Raw genomic sequence first — 22,505 nt, forward strand, 5'->3', positions numbered from 1 at the left:
CGTTGGATTCATGACATGAGCTGCAGAGCACTCTGAGAATTCCCCTTGTAGACATATTTTAGATGTTTAATATTCAGGTCTTAAAAATGGCTTGTTCTGGACATTTATAAAGCCTATGCCCCAGATCCATAACCCTGGACATTCCTGCTTCATAGATAACAACCATAAGGGAGATAAAGCTGGGGGTGGGGGATATACATGGTCCCAAAAGTTCAAACACTCAACCCCCACCCTCCCCAGTTCAACCAGCCCCCCTAGACATCAAGCACCATGACTACTTCAAAGCATACCATAGAGATATAAAATAACACACACCCTCTAACACGGGACCACATGAACAGGGGGGACGGGCCGGAGGCCCATATTCAGACATGTACACGTCATCATGACGTACGGTCATCAATCAATCATTTTGACCCGTGCCGTCTACTGTATTCTCTCTCACAACATCTCTCTCATCTCACTCTCTCCCAACTTTGCCATTGCCTCCCTGACAGTCTCTGGCTCTTCCCTCTGCTCAGCCACCAGCTCCATGTGCCCCCCAAAAAAAAACAACAACTTGGGGTTGTCCTTGGGCTTTCTGTAGCCGCGAACTCTGTCGTCGTCGCTGTCCTCCATAATCTCCTTCCGTCTGTCGCAAAGGAAGGGTTTCGCATCTTCCCATCACTTCTTCCCATGTCCAGAAATCCTTCCCTCTTTAGGCACGCTGCTTGGTCCTGGTTTGATGGGATATTATTCTGTCACGTTCGCTGGAATAATTATCGGACCAAGCTGCAGCGCGATATGGTTTCCACATATTATTTATTAGAAATGCACAAAACAACAAAGAAAGAACAAAACAAACAACAAACCGTAACTAAGAGGTGTAACATACATTAACTCAAAACAATATCCCATCAAACACAGGTTGCAAAAATGCTACTTAAATATGATCCCCAATTAGCGCCAACGATTGCCAGCTGCCTCTAATTGGGAATCATACCAAACACCAACACAGCACAACAGGGAGGTAACAAAATGGCTAGAGCAGAGGAACAGTGGTGTGCTGCACTGGTAGAAAAATTAACCAATTGTCATACTCGAGTATGAGAAAATATACCTTAATAGAAAATGACTCAAGAAATGGTGTCACCCCGTAAAATACTAGTTGAGTAAAAGTCTAAAAGTATTTGGTTTTAAATATACATAAGTATTAAAATTAAATGTAATTGCTCAAATATTCTTAAGTATCAAAAGTAAAAGTATGAATAATTTTCAATTTCTTATATTAAGCAAACCAGACAGCACACTTTTCGTGTCCTTATCCACACTCCAACACTCAGGCATCATTTACAAACTGAGCATTTGTATTTAGTGAGTCTGCCAGATCAAAGGCAATATGACCAGGGATGTTCTCTTAATAAGTGTGTGAATTGGACCATGTTCATGTCCTACTAAGCATTGAAAGTGTAACGAGTAATTTTTGGTGTCAGGGAAAATGTATGGAGGAAAAAGTACATTATTTGATTTAAGAATGTAGTGAAGTAAAAGTAGTCAAAAATAGTAAAGTAAAGTACAGATACACACAACAATGTCTTAATTAGTACTTTCAAGTATTTTTACTTCAGTACTTTACACCACTCGTGAGCTGTATCTCCAGTGGTGTGTTTACATCTTGTATTTGTTTTCAACATGAGCTGGTTAAAAAAGTGGAAGAGGACCATGTCTCGCCAGTCACTGGTACAGAAATGGTTGCGAAATCTGTACTGTACTGCCAATGTTATATGTCAGCACTACTGCCTGTGTCTAAATCGGGTGTGTAGGGTCAGGGTGTAGGGTGTATTTGTAGTGATGGGTTGTGTGTGTATGGTTAGCGATGAGTTGGTGGCACATGCAGTGATGTAGGCAGAATTCTTGTCCCAGTCCGCCCCTACAACTGAGCGTGAGGGAGGCGCAAACGCTGCAGCTAGACTGTACAATGACCGTCAGTCGTCCCGCCCCGAAAGACAGACCGTAACCAGGCTATTCTACAGTGGCAGACAGTAGCTCTAGTCCAGAGCGACCTGTCAAATCCGATTAGCGCTGTTTTCACTGTTTGTTCCCTCAATCTATTTTGGTTTTACGCAGCTACAGCCTGAACGATACGATTTTGCGATTTTCCAGAACACACGTTCTTGTCATTTGGGTCCGTTCAGAACACTTTCTGAAAGTTTGAGGCATTGCAACGTGGGTGTATAGATTAATTTCTGGTTGGTGAGTCCTGAGTGAGTAGAAGGCGCTAGTGGCTTTGCAGCGCGCTGCGTGGATAGGACTCCAAACTTTTCCCTGCACGTCCGTGGTAAACTTGGATTACCTATTTCGCTCCTCCACATCTACTTCCTCTCCCTCATTTCCTGTCCAACTCTCTTTGAAAATATGAGAGAGATGTCACAGATATGACATCAACAACAACGATCACTTATCGAAATCGACGGCGAGAAGGGGTCTCACGGAAAATGCAGAAGAGCGTGCGATATAATGAGGGCCACGCTCTATATCTGTCGGTTGTCGCGCGCAAAGAGGGCACAAAACGCGGTATCCTGAGCAAGAAGTCTACGGAGAACAGTCGGTGGAACTACAAGTACTTCGCTCTCTACCAGAATGTGCTCTTTTACTTCGACAACGACCAGAGCACGAGGCCCTCTGGGATTTACTTGCTGGAGGGGTGCACGTGCGAGAGGGTTCCCGCGCACAAAAGCTCCACGGTCAGCAAGGAGACTGTGGACAAGCAGCAGGTGGGTTAGGTACCCTAGTTACCACTGTAGTGCAGTGCACCAGACATGATTCTGTGTTTTGGTCTCTGCTCGCAGTGTTGACACAGGTTTGTCTCCCTGTTTTCTTGCATAAAACAGATTAAGGACGAGGATTAAGCAGAGAAGGTGCACTTTAGTTGAGAGGAGAGGTGGGATGGAGGGATGACAATTGATTTCCTCCATAGGCTACCTGGAATACATGTAGAATGTGTAGAATATTTCTAAATGTGGCTTTACACTAGAAGTGTTGTGGTTTTAGAACATGGCAGTGCAGACTACTTTGCCATATCCTCATGACAGTTGCTGTACTATATTCCAATGTAGTGAACTAAAGCTAAATATGGAAATACTAGTCCAGTAGCCATATGAAGAGCTCCATTACTACATTTACATTACATTTAAGTCATTTAGCAGACGCTCTTATCCAGAGCGACTTACAAATTGGTGCATTCACCTTATGACATCCAGTGGAACAGCCACTTTACAATAGTGCATCTAAATCTTTTAAGGGGGGGTGAGAAGGATTACTTTATCCTATCCTGGCGGACATCTTTGTTATTGTGTCGAGCTGCATGGAGTCAGTAACTGGCAACAAGACGTTTTCCTGTTTACTTTACATCCTCACATTCGGGGGGGGGAGACAGCATGTTCACTTTCTCTGTATACAGTACAGTAGTCTACCTTTGGATACGCACATCAATGCAAATGTTTCTTATATAAATGTTTTTCCATTCATCTGTATTTGTATATATCTCTGTGTTTCTCAAGCTCTTTGCATACTCACTATCTGTCTGTGTATCTCCAATGTGTGCCTCTTGACGTCACCTTGGCACGGTATTCAACCCCTGCCTTTGAAATGACCCTGAAACCAACACCTGCATCCTTGTCCTGTACTAAATATAGGCTACTCACTTCATATTAACATCACTTTACAGCCTCTAAATCAGGGGTATCAACATCATTTAGCTTCAAAAATCATGTCCAGGTCCTTGTGCTTATTACATTTTTATTTTAGTTGAAAACACTAATTAGATCAGAAGTGTCAGAAAGGTAGCTCATTGGTGAAAATAGGACGACAACAAAAATCCCCTACACACCACCGCACTCATCATCTCGTAAGACAGTGATTAGCTCATAGCCTGGAGGCACCAGGAAGAGGGATTTTTATTGTCACATCAGATCTGGCCATGTTATCTGAGAGGTTGGTGGTTGCTGGTGTTGGGAACACACATTGATTAGATAACATTTGGCCACATCAGATGGCCCCTGCACCCCATGTCTGACAACCTTATCTAGCTCTCACAGCTAGCTCTGGTGGTACTCAGTTATAGTCATATGTCTCCATTAAACATTGAACAAACCTTATTGCAACATGAGAATTTGCAACTGTAGTATATTACTCTCTTCCCCCCCTCAGATTCTGTTACTCCAGTGATTGCATGTTATAAACGAGGTCACTGAACCTCCTGTGTGCAGTGTATTCTGCCCAGCTCAGGTGTGTGTGTGATGTGTGTGTGAAGTGTGTGTGATGTGTATGTGATGTGCGCATGTGGTTTATAGCAGAGGTTCCCATTCTAGGGGTCGCGCCCCCCAAAGTTACCTGGGGGCGTGGAACTTTCCTTGATTTGAGGGTTATTTGCGATTTTATATACCGATCTATAACGGCACTGAAATCTGTGATGCTTTTGGCTAGAAACAAGCTGTAAAACGCTGGGGGAAGACGCAACTCTGATGCACATGGGGGATATATGGTCTGTCTCTATGACATTCAGAATCTGAGCTACGGCTTAAATTCAAGCAGTTATACAATGTGTGACTCTGTCGCTATCAATTGATATATTTACTTTCTGTAAAAGACTATGTATAATTAAATAGAGGGTTAATATAAATTATTATAATAAAACATATTAGGTAGCGGAATAACATCTGGGGAAATCGGGTCTAGACTTTATTTTCCTTATCCATTATTATTATTATTATTATTTTTAAATGATCATTAAATAGCCTACCTAAATTATGTCATGAGTGTTGTAAAACTATGTGGAATTTCAGGAAATGAGCTTCAATATATAAAAATAAAAACTTTCCTAGGTCCCTCAAATTATACACAATCAAGCTTTTGGTGGTGTATTTCAAAGGCAAAAAAGGGGGCCCTGGGAGACAAAAGTTGGGACTGGGAACCCCTGGTTTATAGTATGTGTGAGGTCAACGTTTTGACCCCATGGTAGGGAACATGCTCCTTAACAGTTTTGATACAGTTGAGCAGCAAACAGGTATAGAACAGTCTTATAACAGTAGTATAACAATAGATATTATTACAATGTTATTACTAAGGTGTTGTAAACCTAATTCATTTCTAACTGGTGCTTCAGCTTAGCATATTCATGGTACATCCCAAACAATACAGTGCTTGATCCTGTTGGATAAAGGCCACTTAGTGGACAACAAACACACAGCTCCAAAGGCTGCAAAGTGAGAGGGGTTTAAAGACGCACACACACAAACAGACACAGACACACACAAACACACACAGACACTCAACCAGTAACACACACGCAAACACAAACACACATGTGCACACATACACACATTAGATACTTCATTTTAATCCTATGTATCACAATTACAGTCGAAAAGGATTCAAACAGGTCAAAGGTCACGGATATCTGGACACTCATGGATTTAGAAAGCACCCTCTTTTCCATAGGCCTACAGCTAGGCTGCCCATGACTTCACGGAGAAGTACCTTGCTAGCTGCTTTGCCTTTAAACCAGACAAAAACATTGCAGATAGCACAAACACACACACACTGAGCAGTTTGGAATATATTGTGCCTAGCAGCAGCCTCATCTCCTTAAAGTTGCTGTTGTCATCATTTAAAAAACTTTTATCAACTACTGTAGCAACTGTACATGTCTGGGGGGTTTGGGCTGTGCATTGTGTTAATGTCGCTGGTCCTGGTTGTCTGTGTGTGTGTGTGTGTGTTTGAGTGTGTGTGTGTGTGTATGTGCGAGTGTGTGTGTGGTGTTGGTTTTGTGAGGTAGTGGCGGATAGCATGTGTCTCTGTAGCCTTGCCGTGGGCTCTGAGGCTGTAGACAGTGTGTGAGAGGGGAGATAGTTCCATGTGAAGGCTCAGTCGCTGGTGAAAAGGCAGGGTTGGGGGGGGTCAGATCAGACTGTAAATTAGCAAACAGCAGCAGTTTGGGAATCAGTGTTTCCTTTAATGATTTTGGGAGGGGGGCGTGCAAAGGACCCTGAAGCAACATTGAGAGCTGCAGATGCAAATGAGGCCAAATAAAGCATGAATTGTTTTATATGGAGGACGAGTGAAGGAGGGTAGGGAGGGGCTGCAAAAAATAGGGAATACTGCCTGCCTGTAAGTGTTCTCTCTGTCTGTCTGTCTGTCTGTCTGTCTGTCTGTCTGTCTGTCTGTCTGTCTGTCTGTCTGTCTGTCTGTCTGTCTGTCTGTCTGTCTCAATGCCTGTCTCTCTCTCGCGCACGCTCTCTGTCTCTCTGCCTGTCTGCCTCTCTCTCTGTCTCTCTCTGTCTGTCTCACTGCCTGTCTCTGTCTCTCTCTCTTGCATTCTCTGTCTCTCTGTCTGTCTGTCTCTCTATCTCTGTATTTCTCTCTCTTTCTGATCTCTCTCTTTATGTAAGTTGTTATATAATATACCTCTCCGCAGAGGAAAGTTCTTTGTGCTAATAAGATGGCTACTTCAGCGCCAGCCAGTCGGCTGATTGAGGGGTTACCATGGTTACTATGGTTGTTGAAGTGGCACAGTTTTAGAACACATCACACACACACACGCACACACACACACCCACACATCGCTGTCAACACACCACGCACACCATACACACAGAAGCACTTCAAGAAATGTTATGTAAGGTAGCCTACAAGTTTTCTCAGAAAGAGGGGGAGAGATAATTAGAGAAAAAGAGAAGGAGGGAGAGAATGGGAGATGATAAGGCTAAGAGGAGGCTGGGGAAATAGTGAAAGAGGTATGGATTGAGGGAGAGAGAGAGAGGCTGAAGATGAGTAGAGAGAAATATATAGATGATAAGGAGAGAGAGAGCGCTGGGATGTGATTGACAGTATTTATTATGATGAGAAGAGGAGGAGGGACTGAAGGGAGGGTTTTTAGAGGTTTTGTGTGTGAAACTCTGCTGTGACAGTGTCTGACTGACTGTGACAGTTATAGAGAGACTGAGAGAAGATGAGAGACCATTTTGTCAGGTCAAGTAAAGCAATGAAAGTACATTTAGAACCAGCATATAATACCACAAAAATCAACCAGAGAGAGAGAGGGGAGGTTGGGGCGGGGGGGGGGGCATGTTTGTGATTTGCTGCTGTAAGCAGCCATGGTAGCCAGCTAACCAGCAGAAATCATTCATCTGTCCTCACATTAACACACACACGTGAACACACACACACATTCACATACACACAAGACCTGGGTTCGAATACTATTTCAAATATTTGTTACTTTCACATACTTTCAAAGTAAGTATTCTACTTTATTATAAATATTTTTAGACAAGTAGTTCAATGTATTTGGAAATACTCAAAGACACACCCATGCATTTATCCCAGGTACTTGAAAATAGCATTACAAATAAGTATTTGAAAATACCCTCGAATACAATTTGGTAGACTATTTGGTTTTTACAAATAACCATTCAAATGCTAAAATAAAAGTACTTGTTTTGGGCCAAATACTAAACATAAAGTATTGTTATCCCCCAGCTGACAGCAGACCTTAGGCTGGGGAGGCCGGATTAGCAGCAGTAAGAAGCTGCACAAGCCCTGGTCGTTATGTAACCTGCACACACACATACATCCACACACACACACACACACACACACACACACACACACACACACACACACACACACACACACACACACACACACACACACACACACACACACACACACACACACACACACACACACACACACACACACACACAAACAAGCCCCCAAGCTTCTCTCTGCTCACGCTAGTGTCTCTTACCCGCCTATACACATGCACATTTTTGTATCATCTGATTTTATTTGATATAAACCATGGCTTGTGGTGGAATTTGAATCTAATTCTATGAAAACATATTGTCATTGAGTCCAGCCTTTTATGTATCGCATACAGATTCACATCTTTATTTTCTAAATTAGCAGATCAGTGGTGACATTATATTAATAATTGTATTAAATGACATTCTAATTTAAAATAGAAATTGAACATTCAAAATGTAACAATATTGTCAAATACAATAGAATAGAGACATTCTTTCTTACATAAACAGTCACTCTCCTTTCCCCCCAAGGAATGAGTGGGCAGAAGTTACCCACAGTAGTTACCCAGCAAACATGTCAACATTGACACAATGGTTTGATTTGATTTGATTGACCATGTGGGCCCAGTCCGGGCTAAAATATTGTCCCAGTGTAGGCTGCCCACATTAGGTCAATGAGCCTTTGCTATTTAATAGGAATGTATTAATTGGGCTGATGTGGGATTGCGGTGGGCTAGCCCGTGCCCACCTTGCCCACTGAATATCCATATGGGGCCAATGGGGTCATGTTTGCTGGGTAAATAAGACAATTGTTTATTTTGCAGGAAACCTGGTTCTGTACTATGACCTTTATAGCACTCTCCTGTTCCCTCTAATGTGTTTTGGTCAGTTAACTGAGTCACAGATAGCAGTCATTTGGGACAACATTTCCTGCTTTTCATGCCCAGTGGCAAGGACTCAAGAAATGTTCTCTACATTTAAAAAAATAAAAATAAACAATTAACTCATTCTTTATATTCTGAGAGTATTTTTTATGTGGTGGGAACACCTAACATGGAGGAAATTGTGTGTTTATTGGATTCCTGTCAGAGAAAGAGCAACTTGTGTGTGTGTGTGTGTGTGTGTGTGTGTGTGTGTGTGTGTGTGTGTGTGTGTGTGTGTGTGTGTGTGTGTGTGTGTGTGTGTGTGTGTGTGTGTGTGTGTGTGTGTGTGTGTGTGTGTGTGTCTATGTGTGTGCGTGTGTGTGTGTGTGTGAATGTGTGCGAGCTTGTGTGGCGTTCCAGGACATGCTGCTGTGCAAATCAAACACTTCTGAAAGCACTACAAACATTGCCTCTTTTACGCTACTGCTACTCTCTGTTCATCATATATGCATTGTCAATTTAACCATATCTACATGTACATACTACCTCAATCAGCCTGACTAACCGGTGCCTGTATATAGCCTCGCTACTGTTATAGCCTCGCTACTGTTATAGCCTCGCTACTGTATATAGCCTCGCACTGTCTATAGCATCGCTACTGTATATAGCCTCGCTACTGTCTATAGCCTCGCGACTGTTATAGCCCCGCTACAGTTATAGCCTCGCTACTGTCTATAGCATCGCTACTGTTATAGCCTCGCTACTGTTATAGCCTCGCTACTGTCTATAGCCTTGCTAGTGTTATAGCCTCGCACTGTCTATAGCATCGCTACTGTTATAGCCTCGCTACTGTTATAGCCTCGCTACTGTCTATAGCCTTGCTACTGTTATAGCCTCGCTACTGTCTATAGCCTCGATACTGTTATAGCTCCTACTGTCTATAGCCTCGCTACTGTATATAGCCTCGCACTGTCTATAGCCTCGCTACTGCCTATAGCCTCGCTACTGTATATAGCCTCGCTACTGTCTATAGCCTCGCTACTGTCTATAGCCTCGCTACTGTATATAGCCTCGCTACTGTCTATAGCCTCGCTACTGTATATAGCCTCGCTACTGTCTATAGCCTCGCTACTGTCTATAGCCTCGCTACTGTATATAGCCTCGCTACTGTCTATAGCCTCGCTAGTGTCTATAGCCTCTCTACTGTATATAGCCTCGCTAACCGGTGCCTGTATATAGCCTCGCTACAGTAGCCTCGCTACTGTATATAGCCTCGCTACTGTCTATAGCCTCTCTACTGTATATAGCCTCGCTACTGTATATAGCCTCGCTACTGTATATAGCCTCGCTACTGTTATAGCCTCGCTACTGTCTATAGCCTCGCTACTGTTATAGCCTCGCACTGTCTATAGCATCGCTACTGTTATAGCTCGCTACTGTTATAGCCTCGCTACTGTCTATAGCCTTGCTAGTGTTATAGCCTCGCACTGTCTATAGCATAGCTACTTTAATAGCCTCGCTACTGTTATAGCCTCGCTATAGCTGTGTCTAGCCTCGCTACTGTTATAGCCTCGCTACTGTCTATAGCCTCGATACTGTTATAGCCTCGCTACTGTATATAGCCTCGCTACTGTATATAGCCTCGCTACTGTCTATAGCCTCGCTACTGCCTATAGCCTCGCTACTGTATATAGCCTCGCTACAGTCTATAGCCTCGCTACTGTCTATAGCCTCGCTACTGTATATAGCCTCGCTACTGTCTATAGCCTCGCTACTGTATATAGCCTCGCTACTGTCTATAGCCTCGCTACTGTCTATAGCCTCGCTACTGTATATAGCCTCGCTACTGTCTATAGCCTCGCTACTGTTATAGCTCGCACTGTCTATAGCATCGCTACTGTTATAGCCTCGCTACTGTTATAGCCTCGCTACTGTCTATAGCCTTGCTAGTGTTATAGCCTCGCACTGTCTATAGCATCGCTGCTGTTATAGCCTCGCTATTGTTATAGCCTCGCTACTGTCTATAGCCTCGCTACTGTTATAGCCTCGCTACTGTCTATAGCCTCGCTACTGTTATAGCCTCGCTACTGTATATAGCCTCGCTACTGTATATAGCCTCGCTACTGTATATAGCCTCGCTACTGTCTATAGCCTCGCTACTGCCTATAGCCTCGCTACTGTATATAGCCTCGCTACTGTCTATAGCCTCGCTACTGTCTATAGCCTCGCTACTGTATATAGCCTCGCTACTGTCTATAGCCTCGCTACTGTATATAGCCTCGCTACTGTATATAGCCTCGCTACTGTCTATAGCCTCTCTACTGTATATAGCCTCGCTACTGTATATAGCCTCGCTACTGTATATAGCCTCGCTACTGTTATAGCCTCGCTACTGTATATAGCCTCGCTACTGTATATAGCCTCGCTACTGTCTATAGCCTCGCTACTGTATATAGCCTCGCTACTGTCTATAGCCTCACTACTGTCTATAGCCTCGCTACTGTATATAGCCTCGCTAGTGTATATAGCCTCGCTACTGTATATAGCCTCGCTACTGTCTATAGCCTCGCTACTGCCTATAGCCTCGCTACTGTATATAGCCTCGCTACTGTCTATAGCCTCGCTACTGTCTATAGCCTCGCTACTGTCTATAGCCTCGCTACTGTATATAGCCTCGCTAGTGTATATATCCTCGCTACTGTATATAGCCTCGCTACTGTCTATAGCCTCTCTACTGTATATAGCCTCGCTACTGTATATAGCCTCGCTACTGTATATAGCCTCGCTACTGTCTATAGCCTCGCTACTGTATATAGCCTCGCTACTGTATATAGCCTCGTTACTGTATATAGCCTCGCTACTGTCTATAGCCTCTCTACTGTCTATAGCCTCTACTGTATATAGCCTCGCTACTGTATATAGCCTCGCTACTGTATATAGCCTCGCTACTGTCTATAGCCTCTTACTGTATATAGCCTCGCTACTGTCTAGCCTCTCTACTGTCTATAGCCTCTACTGTATATAGCCTCGCTACTGTATATAGCCTCGCTACTGTATATAGCCTCGCTACTGTCTATAGCCTCGCTACTGTATATAGCCTAGCTACTGTCTATAGCCTCGCTACTGTATATAGCCTCGCTACTGTATATAGCCTCGCTACTGTCTATAGCCTCGCTACTGTATATAGCCTCGCTACTGTATATAGCCTCGCTACTGTCTATAGCCTCGCTACTGTATATAGCCTCTCTACTGTCTATAGCCTCGCTACTGTATATAGCCTCTCTACTGTCTATAGCCTCGCTACTGTATATAGCCTCTCTACTGTCTATAGCCTCGCTACTGTATATAGCCTCGCTACTGTCTATAGCCTCGCTACTGTATATAGCCTCTCTACTGTATATAGCCTCGCTACTGTATATAGCCTCCCTACTGTCTATAGCCTTGCTACTGTTATAGCCTCGCACTGTCTATAGCATCGCTACTGTTATAGCCTCGCTACTGTTATAGCCTCGCTACTGTCTATAGCCTTGCTACTGTTATAGCCTCGCTACTGTCTATAGCCTCGCTACTGTTATAGCCTCGCTACTGTCTATAGCCTCGCTACTGTTATAGCCTCGCTACTGTCTATAGCCTCGCTACTGTATATAGCCTCGCTACTGTATATAGCCTCGCTACTGTCTATAGCCTCGCTACTGTCTATAGCCTCGCTACTGTATATAGCCTCGCTACTGTATATAGCCTCGCTACTGTATATAGCCTCGCTACTGTATATAGCCTCGCTACTGTCTATAGCCTCTCTACTGTATATAGCCTCGCTACTGTATATAGCTCGCTACTGTATATAGCCTCGCTACTGTATATAGCCTCGCTACTGTATATAGCCTCGTTATTGTATATAGCCTCGCTACTGTCTATAGCCTCTCTACTGTCTATAGCCTCTACTGTATATAGCCTCGCTACTGTATATAGCCTCGCTACTGTATATAGCCTCGCTACTGTCTATAGTCTCGCTCCTGTCTATAGCTGTTATGTATATAGCCTCGCTACTGTCTAGCCTCTCTACTGTCTATAGCCTCTACTGTATATAGCCTCGCTACTGTATATAGCCTCGCTACTGTATATAGCCTCGCTACTGTCTATAGCCTCTCTACTGTATATAGCCTCGCTACTGTATATAGCCTAGCTACTGTCTATAGCCTCGCTACTGTATATAGCCTCGCTACTGTATATAGCCTCGCTACTGTCTATAGCCTCGCTACTGTATATAGCCTCTCTACTGTCTATAGCCTCGCTACTGTATATAGCCTCGCTACTGTATATAGCCTCTCTACTGTCTATAGCCTCGCTACTGTATATAGCCTCTCTACTGTCTATAGCCTCGCTACTGTATATAGCCTCTCTACTGTCTATAGCCTCGCTACTGTATATAGCCTCGCTACTGTATATAGCCTCGCTACTGTATATAGCCTCTCTACTGTATATAGCCTCGCTACTGTATATAGCCTAGCTACTGTTATAGCCTCGCTACTGTTATAGACTTGCTACTGTTACAGCCTCGCTACTGTATATAGCCTCCCTACTGTCTATAGCCTCGTTACTGTTATAGCCTCGCACTGTCTATAGCATCGCTACTGTTATAGCCTCGCTACTGTTATAGCCTCGCTACTGTCTATAGCCTTGCTACTGTTATAGCCTCGCTACTGTCTATAGCCTCGCTACTGTATATAGCCTCGCTACTGTATATAGCCTCCCAACTGTCTATAGCCTCGCTACTGTTATAGCCTCGCACTGTCTATAGCATCGCTACTGTTATAGCCTCGCTACTGTTATAGCCTCGCTACTGTCTATAGCCTTGCTACTGTTATAGCCTCGCACTGTCTATAGCATCGCTACTGTTATAGCCTCGCTACTGTTATAGCCTCGCTACTGTTATAGCCTCGCTACTGTCTATAGCCTTGCTACTGTTATAGCCTCGCACTGTCTATAGCATCGCTGCTGTTATAGCCTCGCTATTGTTATAGCCTCGCTACTGTCTATAGTCTCGCTACTGTTATAGCCTCGCTACTGTCTATAGCCTCGCTACTGTTATAGCCTCGCTACTGTCTATAGCCTCGCTACTGTATATAGCCTCGCTACTGTATATAGCCTCGCTACTGTATATAGCCTCGCTACTGTCTATAGCCTCGCTACTGCCTATAGCCTCGTACTGTATATAGCCTCGCTACTGTCTATAGCCTCGCTACTGTCTATAGCCTCGCTACTGTATATAGCCTCGCTACTGTCTATAGCCTCGCTACTGTATATAGCCTCGCTACTGTCTATAGCCTCTCTACTGTATATAGCCTCGCTACTGTATATAGCCTCGCTACTGTATATAGCCTCGCTACTGTTATAGCCTCGCTTTTGTCTATAGCCTCGCTACTGTATATAGCCTCGCTACTGTATATAGCCTCGCTACTGTCTATAGCCTCGCTACTGTCTATAGCCTCGCTACTGTATATAGCCTCGCTACTGTTACTGTACTATATAGCCTCGCTACTGTATATAGCCTCGCTACTGTATATAGTCTATAGCCTCGCTACTGCCTCTATATAGCCTCGCTACTGTCTATAGCCTCTCTACTGTCTATAGCCTCGCTACTGTATATAGCCTCGCTAGTGTATATATCCTCGCTACTGTATATAGCCTCGCTACTGTCTATAGCCTCTCTACTGTATATAGCCTCGCTACTGTATATAGCCTCGCTACTGTCTATAGCCTCGCTACTGTATATAGCCTCGCTACTGTATATAGCCTCGCTACTGTATATAGCCTCGCTACTGTCTATAGCCTCTCTACTGTCTATAGCCTCTACTGTATATAGCCTCGCTACTGTATATAGCCTCGCTACTGTATATAGCCTCGCTACTGTCTATAGCCTCGTTACTGTATATAGCCTCGCTACTGTCTAGCCTCTCTACTGTCTATAGCCTCTACTGTATATAGCCTCGCTACTGTATATAGCCTCGCTACTGTATATAGCCTCGCTACTGTCTATAGCCTCTCTACTGTATATAGCCTCGCTACTGTATATAGCCTAGCTACTGTCTATAGCCTCGCTACTGTATATAGCCTCGCTACTGTATATAGCCTCGCTACTGTCTATAGCCTCGCTACTGTATATAGCCTCTCTACTGTCTATAGCCTCGCTACTGTATATAGCCTCTCTACTGTCTATAGCCTCGCTACTGTATATAGCCTCGCTACTGTATATAGCCTCTACTGTCTATAGCCTCGCTACTGTATATAGCCTCTACTGTCTATAGCCTCGCTACTGTATATAGTCTCTCTACTGTCTATAGCCTCGCTACTGTATATAGCCTCGCTACTGTCTATAGCCTCGCTACTGTATATAGCCTCTCTACTGTATATAGCCTCGCTACTGTATATAGCCTCGCTACTGTATATAGCCTCGCTACTGTCTATAGCCTCGCTACTGTATATAGCCTCGCTACTGTATATAGCCTCGTTACTGTATATAGCCTCGCTACTGTCTATAGCCTCTCTACTGTCTATAGCCTCTACTGTATATAGCCTCGCTACTGTATATAGCCTCGCTACTGTATATAGCCTCGCTACTGTCTATAGCCTCGTTACTGTATATAGCCTCGCTACTGTCTATAGCCTCTCTACTGTCTATAGCCTCGCTACTGTATATAGCCTCGCTACTGTATATAGCCTCGCTACTGTCTATAGCCTCTCTACTGTATATAGCCTCGCTACTGTATATAGCCTAGTTACTGTCTATAGCCTCGCTACTGTCTATAGCCTCGCTATTGTATATAGCCTCGCTTCTGTATATAGCCTCGCTACTGTCTATAGCCTCGCTACTGTATATAGCCTCTCTACTGTCTATAGCCTCGCTACTGTATATAGCCTCGCTACTGTATATAGCCTCTACTGTCTATAGCCTCGCTACTGTATATAGCCTCTCTACTGTCTATAGCCTCGCTACTGTATATAGCCTCTCTACTGTCTATAGCCTCGCTACTGTATATAGCCTCGCTACTGTCTATAGCCTCGCTACTGTATATAGCCTCTCTACTGTATATAGCCTCGCTACTGTATATAGCCTAGCTACTGTCTATAGCCTCGCTACTGTCTATAGCCTCGCTACTGTATATAGCCTCGCTACTGTCTATAGCCTCGCACTGTCTATAGCATCGCTACTGTTATAGCCTCGCTACTGTTATAGCCTCGCTACTGTATATAGCCTCGCTACTGTCTATAGCCTCGCTACTGTATATAGCCTCGCTACTGTATATAGCCTCTCTACTGTCTATAGCCTCGCTACTGTCTATAGCATCGCTACTGTTATAGCCTCGCTACTGTTATAGCCTCGCTACTGTATATAGCCTCGCTACTGTCTATAGCCTCGCTACTGTTATTTTTCACTGTCTTTTTAACTGTTGTTCTTTTTCTTTACTTACCTATTGTTCACTTAAAATATTTTTTTGCACTATTGGTTAGAGCCTGTAATTAAGTATTTCACTGTAAGGTCTACTACACCTGTTGTATTCGGCGCATGTAACCAATAAACTTTGATTTGATCTGATACCTGCAATTGATTGAGTAGCACCTTCATATGTTGATTCTATTTCCTGTTTACTTCCAGGTAATAGTATTTCTGTTTCCTGTGTCCTCCAGCACTACTTCCTGGTGGTGTTTGGCCATGACGGTCAGAAGCCTCTGGAGCTGCGGACAGAGGAGGAGTCAGACTGCAATAAGTGGGTGGAGTATATCCAACAGGCCAGGTAAGAGGGTGGAGTCTATCCAACAACAAAACCTCAACACCTCTTTACAAGAGGTAGCAGCTAGGGGCTGGGGGAAGGATAGGAGTTAGGGCTTGATTTGAGTCTGGCTTGCTTGTTGTACTCATGACACACATGTAAATGCAACAGCTGACTCTCCCCTAAGTAGCCAGTGTGGCTACTTAGGCACACAGTGACTGTATAGTGATCCACACGCTAAACACACACACACAATCCCCTCTCCACATGTCTGCTCCATTTGCAAGAGATTGTGTGTGTGTGTGTGTGTGTGTGTGTGTGTGTGTGTGTGTGTGTGTGTGTGTGTGTGTGTGTGTGTGTGTGTGTGTGTGTGTGTGTGTGTGTGTGTGTGTGTGTGTGTGTGTGTGTGTGTGCGTGCTCTGCTCAGAGCGGTTCACATTTAGTTCACACTTTGGTGCTGTACTGCCATAGTGATTACAACACACCCCTGACCTCAACACTCCACCTCACTCTCTCTGTCTCTTCTCTTTCTCTTGATCCCACTAATCATAACATCTCTGTCTCCCTCCCTTCCCTCCCTCCCTCCCTCCCTCCCTCCCTCCCTCCCTCCCAGAGACTACCACTGAACTAGATGTGTATGTTTTGCTGTTACTAATGTACATTGATGGATTATGAATATATGAATGCTATAATGTTAACTTTGAAAATAATTTTTCTTGGTAATATGTATCAATGTTCGCTGTGCAATGTTCACCATGTCAACTTAGTTTTAACATTCAACACTTACCATTCCACCTGTAGTTACTCTGACATCATCATTGAGCGTGAAGTCCTGATGCAGAAGTACATCCACCTGGTCCAGATCATGGAGACAGAGAAGGTGGCGGCCAACCAGATACGCACCCAGTTAGAGGACCAGGACACAGAGATAGAGAGGCTGAAAGCAGAGGTACACACACACACTCATACACATACATACAGTGGGGAGAAGTATTTGATACACTGCCGATTTTGCAGGTTTTCCTACTTACTAAGCATGTAGAGGTCTGTAATTTTTATCATAGGTACACTTCAACTGTGAGAGACTGAATCTAAAACAAAAATCCAGAAAATCACATTGTATGATTTTGAAGTAATTAATTAGCATTTTATTGCATGACATAATTATTTGATCACCTATCAACCGGTAAGAATTCCGGCTCTCACAGACCTATTAGTTTTTCTTTAAGAAGCCCTCCTGTTCTCCACTCATTACCTGTATTAACTGCACCTGTTTGAACTTGTTGCCTGTATGAAAGACACCTGTCCACACACTCAATCAAACAGACTCCAACCTCTCCACAATTGCCAAGACCAGGGAGCTGTGTAAGGACATCAGGGGTAAAATTGTAGACCTGCACAAGGCTGGGATGGGCTACAGGACAATAGGCAAGCAGCTTGGTGAGAAGGCAACAACTGTTGGTGCAATTATTAGAAAATGGAAGAAGTTCAAGATGATGGTCAATCACCCTCGGTCTGGGGCTCCATGCAAGATCTCACCTCGTGGGGCATCAATGATCATGAGGAAGGTGAGGGATCAGACCAGAACTACACGGTAGGACCTGGTCAATTACCTGAAGAGAGCAGGGACCACAGTCTCAAAGAAAAACATTAGTAACACACTACGCCGTCATGGATTAAAATCCTGCAGCGCACGCAAGGTCCCCCTGCTCAAGCCAGTGCATGTCCAGGCCCGTCTGAAGTTTGCCAATGACCATCTGGATGATCCAGAGGAGGAATGGGAGAAGGTAATCTGGTCTGATGAGACAAAAATAGAGATTTTTGGTCTAAACTCCACTTGCCATGTTTGGAGGAAGAAGAAGGATGAGTACGACCCCAAGAACACCATCCCAACCGTGAAGCATGGCGGTGGAAACATCATTCTTTGGGGATGCTTTTCTGCAAAGGGGACAGGACGACTGCACAATATTGAGGGGAGGATGGATGGGGCCATGTATCGCGAGATCTTGGCCAACAACCTCCTTCCCTCAGTAAGAGCATTGAAGATGGGTCGTGGCTGGGTCTTCCAGCAGACAACGACCCGAAACACACAGCCAGGGCAACTAAGGAGTGGCTCCATAAGAATCATTTCAAGGTCCTGGAGTGGCCTAGCCAGTCTCCAGACCTGAACCCAATAGAACATCTTTGGAGGGAGCTGAAAGTCCGTATTGCCCAGCGACAGCCCCGAAACCTGAAGGATCTGGAGAAGGTCTGTATGGAGGAGTGGGCCAAAATCCCTGCTGCAGTGTGTGCAAACCTGGTCAAGAACTACAGGAAACGTATGATCTCTGTAATTGCAAACAAAGGTTTCTGTACCAAATATTAAGGTCTGCTTTTCTGATGTATCAAATACTTTTGTCATGCAATAAAATGCTAATTAATTATTTAAAAAACATACAATGTGATTTTCTGGATTTTTGTTTTAGATTCCGTCTCTCACAGTTGAAGTATACCTATGATAAAAATTACAGACCTCTACATGCTTTGTAAGTAGGAAAACCTGCACAATTGTATGCAAAATATCAAATACTTGTTCTCCCCACTGTATATATTGTTTTTTATATGTTTATTTAACTGGGCAAGTCAGTTAAGAACACATTCTTATTTTAAATGACGGCCTAGGGACGGTGGGTTAACTGTCTTGTTCAGGGGCAGAACGACAGATTTTCACCTTGTCAGCTCGGGGGATTCAATCTTGCAACCTTACAGTTAACTAGTCCAATACTATAACCACCTGCCTCTGGTTGCACACCACAAGGAGACTCTTACGCAAATGCAGTAGAATCCAAGGTAAGTTGCTAGCGAGCATTAAACTTATCTTATAAAATACAATCAAACCATCATAATCACTAGTTATAACTACATATGGTTGATGATATTACTAGTTTATCTAGCGTGTCCTGCGTTGCATATAATCGATGCAACGCTGGGGGATGATTTAACAAAAGCGCATTTGCAAAAAAAGCACAATCGTTGCACGACTGTACGTAACCATAAACACCAACGCCTGTCAGGATTTGGCCAGGGTTGTTCCGGTTTTTGGTCACTAGATGCCCCCATTGTGCCTTTTGACCTTTTGTTTTCCCTTGATCCCCATTATTATTTGCACCTGTGCCTCGTTTCCCCTGATTGTATTTAAACCCTTTGTTTTCCTCTGTTCTTTGCTCTGTGTTTGTATGTTAGCACCCAGCCCTAGTACTCTGAGAACTCTTGTTGATCCCGGTGGACTCTCTTGTGGAATTCTGTTTTTTGTTCTTGTTTGTTTGTTTGTTTTTTGAGTATCTTTTGAGGCTTTTTGTGCTTTACCTTCCACCTTGTGGATTTACCTTTTTTGTCTTGGAGGATTACCTTTGTTCTTGTAGGATTCCTTTTGAGGTTGTGGAGTTACATATTTTCCTGAAGAACTTCACTTTTTACTTCATTAAATACACAGTCTCAAGTACTGCTGTGTCTGCCTCATCTTCTGGGTTCTGCCGACTATTCGTGGCTCAGTTGGTTAAGTGACTGTTTCTCACTCCGGAGACCCGGGTTCATAACCGGGTCCTGACAACGCCTTTCTTAAAATCAATACACAGAAGTATATATTTTTAAACCTGCATATTTAGCTAAAAGAAATCCAGGTTAGCAGGCAATATTAACCAGGTGAAATTGTGTCACTTCTCTTGCGTTCATTGCACGCAGAGTCAGGGTATATGCAACAGTTTGGGCAGCCTGGCTCATTGCGAAATAATTTGCCAGAATTTTACGTAATTATGACATAACATTGAAGGTTGTGTAATGTAACAAGAATATTTAGACTTAGGGATGCCAACCGTTCAATAAAATACTGAAACAATAAACGTTTCTAGACGTTTCTGGATTCTACCATGTTAATGACCAAAGGCTCGTATTTCTGTGTGTTATAACTCAGTCTATGATTTGATAGAGCAGTCTGACTGAGCGGTGGTAGGCAGCAGCAGGCTCGTAAGCATTAATTCAAACAACACTTTAGTGCGTTTTGCCAGCAGCTCTTTGCAAGCACAGCATTGTTTATGACTTCAAGCCTATCAGCCGAATATCTGGTGTAACCGATGTGAAACGGCTAGCTAGTTAGCGGGTTGCGCACTAATAGCGATTCAAACGTCACTCGCTCTGAGACTTGGAGTAGTTATTCCCCTTGCGCTGCAAGGGCGTCGGCCTTTGTGGAGCGATGGGTAACGCTGCTTCAAGTGTGGCTGTTGTCGATGTGTTCCTGGTTCGAGCCCAGGTAGGGGCGAAGAGAGGGATGGAAGCTATACTGTTACACTGGCAATACTATAGTGCCTATAAGAACATCCAATAGTCAAAGGTATATAAAATTCAAATGGTATAGATAAAATAGTTCTATAAATACTATATTAACTACAACCTAAAACCTCTTACCTTGGAATATTGAAGTCTCATGTTAAGGAACTCAAACGTTAGCTTTTTTACATGGCACATATTGCACCTTTACTTCTCCAACACTTTGTTTTTGCATTATTTAAACCAAATTGAACATGTTTCATTATTTATTTGAGGCTAAATAGATTTTTATTGATGTATTATATTAAGTTAAAATAAGTGTTCATTCAGTATTGTTGTAATTGTCATTATTACAAATAAATAAATAAAAATCGGGCCGATTAATCAGTATCGTCTTTTTTTGGTCCTCCAATAATCGGTATCGGCATTGAAAAATCATAATCGGTCGACCTCTAATAGACACACACACACACACATACGCACACACACATACACACACACATACCCAAACAAACATACACACACACTCACATGGATCTGACTGTTGACTGTGTTCTTCGAGATCGTACTGTTGAATAAGGACAAGGAAAGGATGCTGCCTTGCCAGACTAATGAAGAGGAGGAGGATCCAGACATTAAAAAGATCAAAAAGGTATCAGCAATTGTCTCTACGGTATTTGATTACTTTTCCTCAAGGTTTTGATAGGTATTCTGACCTATATTTATGTGTGTATTCTGACCGGTGTGTCCTGTCTCCTCCAGGTCCAGAGTTTCATGCGAGGCTGGCTGTGTCGGAGGAAGTGGAAGATCATTGTTCAGGACTACATCTGTTCTCCACAAGCTGAGAACATGAGGAAGAGGAACCACATCGTATTTAACATGGTGGAGGCAGAGACAGAGTACGTATGCCAGCTCTCTGTCCTGGTCAACTTCTTCCTCAGACCACTACGTATGGCCGCCAGCTCCAAGAAACCTCCCATCAGCCACGATGACGTCAGCAGCATCTTCCTCAACAGGTAACACACATGCATATGAAAGCACGCACACACACGCAGACTACGATGTCAGAAGCATCTTCTTCACCTGGTAGGCCTGAGATCTCAACTACATCTCTTCTTCTTCTCTCTGTCCTCAGTGAGGCTATCATGTTCCTCCATGAGATCTTCCACCAGGGGCTGAAGGCTCGGATAGCCAACTGGCCCACTCTGGTGCTGGGTGAGTAGAGTGCTTAAACAGTGGGTTATTTAATGCTGAACTCTTTGATTATCAATATGGAATCGTCTTGCGACCTGTTCTATCAATGTATTGTATTTCTAGGATCTGTGCATGAACAAAAATATGAATGCAGCAAGAAAAGGTCCCATGTTTCATGAGCTGAAATAAAAGATCCTATGTATTTTCGATACACACAAAAATGTGTGCACAAATCAAATCAAATGTTATTGGTCACCTACACATGGTTAGCAGATGTTAATGCGAGTGTAGCGAAATGTTTGTCCTTCTAGTTCCTACCATGCAGTAATATCTAATAAGTAATCAAACAATTTCACAACAACTACCTTTTACACACAAGTGTAAAGGAATGAATAAGAATATGTACATATAAATACAGTGGGGCAAAAAAGTATTTAGTCAGCCACCAATTGTGCATGTTCTTCCACTTAAAAAGATGAGAGAGGCCACTACTTTCCACCTTCTCCACTACTGTCCCATCGATGTGGATAGGGGGGTGCTCCCTCTGCGGTTTCCTGAAGTCCACGATCATCTCCTTTGTTTTGTTGACATTGAGTGTGAGGTTATTTTCCTGACACCACACTCCGAGCCTACCACTGTAGTGTCGTCTGCAAACTTGATGATTGAGTTAGTGGCGTGCATGGCCACTCAGCCATGGGTGAACAGGAAGTAGAGGAGAGGGCTGATAACGCACCCTTGTGGGGTCCCAGTGTTGAGGATCAGCGGGGTGGAGATGTTGTTTCCTACCCTCACCACCTGGGGGTGTCCCG

The 22,505-nt window shown here is 43.6% G+C and overlaps 1 pseudogene; it reads left to right on the forward strand.

The window, feature by feature from the left end:
• Positions 1 to 1,495: 1,495 nt before the first annotated feature.
• Positions 1,496 to 22,505, forward strand: part of LOC118380801 (ras-specific guanine nucleotide-releasing factor 2-like) — a 99,987-nt pseudogene continuing 78,977 nt past the window's right edge.

Source organism: Oncorhynchus keta, chromosome 12 (genome assembly GCF_023373465.1).
Source record: "Oncorhynchus keta strain PuntledgeMale-10-30-2019 chromosome 12, Oket_V2, whole genome shotgun sequence".
Lineage (NCBI taxonomy): Eukaryota > Metazoa > Chordata > Actinopteri > Salmoniformes > Salmonidae > Oncorhynchus > Oncorhynchus keta.